We start from the raw sequence: 1,329 nt of genomic DNA on the forward strand, positions 1-1,329 counted from the left end.
ACTGACGATTTACTATAAAACCAGAAAAACGGCCAGCCTACTCATGAGAAACTCTCCAGACACGAAACAGAACGCTTTAAAAGAGACTAACGTCGTCTATGCCTTCAAATGCCCACTTGGGGACTGTAAGCTCCAAAAAACCCAGTATATAGGCAAGACAACAACATCTCTTTCTAGGCGTTTAACGATGCATAAACAACAGGGCTCCATTAAGGAACATATAATCTCTTCCCATAACCAAACCATCGCCAGAGAAATCCTAGTAAACAACACAGAAATCATCGATAGATACAGCGATAGCAGGCGGCTTGACGTTTGCGAGGCACTACACATCAAGAAGTCAACACCAGCAATCAACAGCCAATTATTGCACAACTATATTCTACCCACCTCAAGACTCCGCTCCAATATAGAAGCATCAAGAAATATGGACCAATAGGCTTTCTACAAACACTTCTATTCAATACCCATTGTTTCTGTTCTGTCTTGTGTTGATACTTTTAATACCCTATTAATATCCTCTAGTGTTCTGTCTTGTGTTAATGCCACATCATCCTTCCCACCTCACTCAAATGTAATGCCACATCACCCTTCCCACCTCACTCAAATGTAGATATAAAATCAGGGAAACGAAAGTTCTAATCAGTTGTGTATTTGTGAAGTCTTTGAAAATGTAATAAGTTTTACGAAACGCGCCCGTGTCGCGTCAGACTAGAAATAAAAATGAATTTTGGAGAAGTGATTTTTGATTTACCTCCAACAGTGAAGCATAATGTACGAAAGATTGAGAAAATTCGTGTTAGAATTATTAATCTTACTTTTTCGGTCATATTTAATAATATATATATATATATATATATATATATATATATATATATATATATATATATATATATATATATATTTATTCTGCATATTTATATATATAAACAAGCTTCATGTATATGTACACATGTACAAATATTTTTCTCTTTCCAGGTAAGGCGTGTGACCTGGAAATGGCGTTGCCAGGGTAACGGTAATGACCCGGGGCGGTGAGTGTGTCCACACCTGACTTGTACCTTCACACACCTGACCTTACACACACACACACACACACACCTGGCTACTGTATACCAGCTTGCCTCCTGTCTCCCAACTTTGTCCCACGATATCCTCCCTTAGTTGGGCTTGTGGAGGGTTGAGCTTCGGCTCTCTGGTCCCGCCTGATATATGAGAGTAACTGATGTAACTTTCTGTTGCCTTTCATTGTTTACTTGCAAGTTGCAAGGTTAGGTTAGGTTAGGTTAGGCAAGGTTAGGTTAGGTTAGGTTAGGTTAGGTTAGTTGT

The 1,329-nt window shown here is 38.8% G+C and overlaps 1 protein-coding gene across 1 annotated transcript in view; it reads left to right on the forward strand.

Annotated features, from left to right (window-relative positions):
- The first annotated feature begins 952 nt into the window (after positions 1-952).
- The window catches only part of LOC123761646 (capping protein-inhibiting regulator of actin dynamics), a 56,145-nt gene continuing 55,768 nt past the window's right edge, over positions 953-1,329 (forward strand). The window contains exon 1 of the mRNA XM_069330702.1: positions 953-1,034. The gene's annotated coding sequence lies outside the window, so the exon portion shown is untranslated. The remainder of the gene's footprint in view (positions 1,035-1,329) is intronic.

Source organism: Procambarus clarkii, chromosome 24, assembly GCF_040958095.1.
Source record: "Procambarus clarkii isolate CNS0578487 chromosome 24, FALCON_Pclarkii_2.0, whole genome shotgun sequence".
Taxonomy (NCBI): domain Eukaryota; kingdom Metazoa; phylum Arthropoda; class Malacostraca; order Decapoda; family Cambaridae; genus Procambarus; species Procambarus clarkii.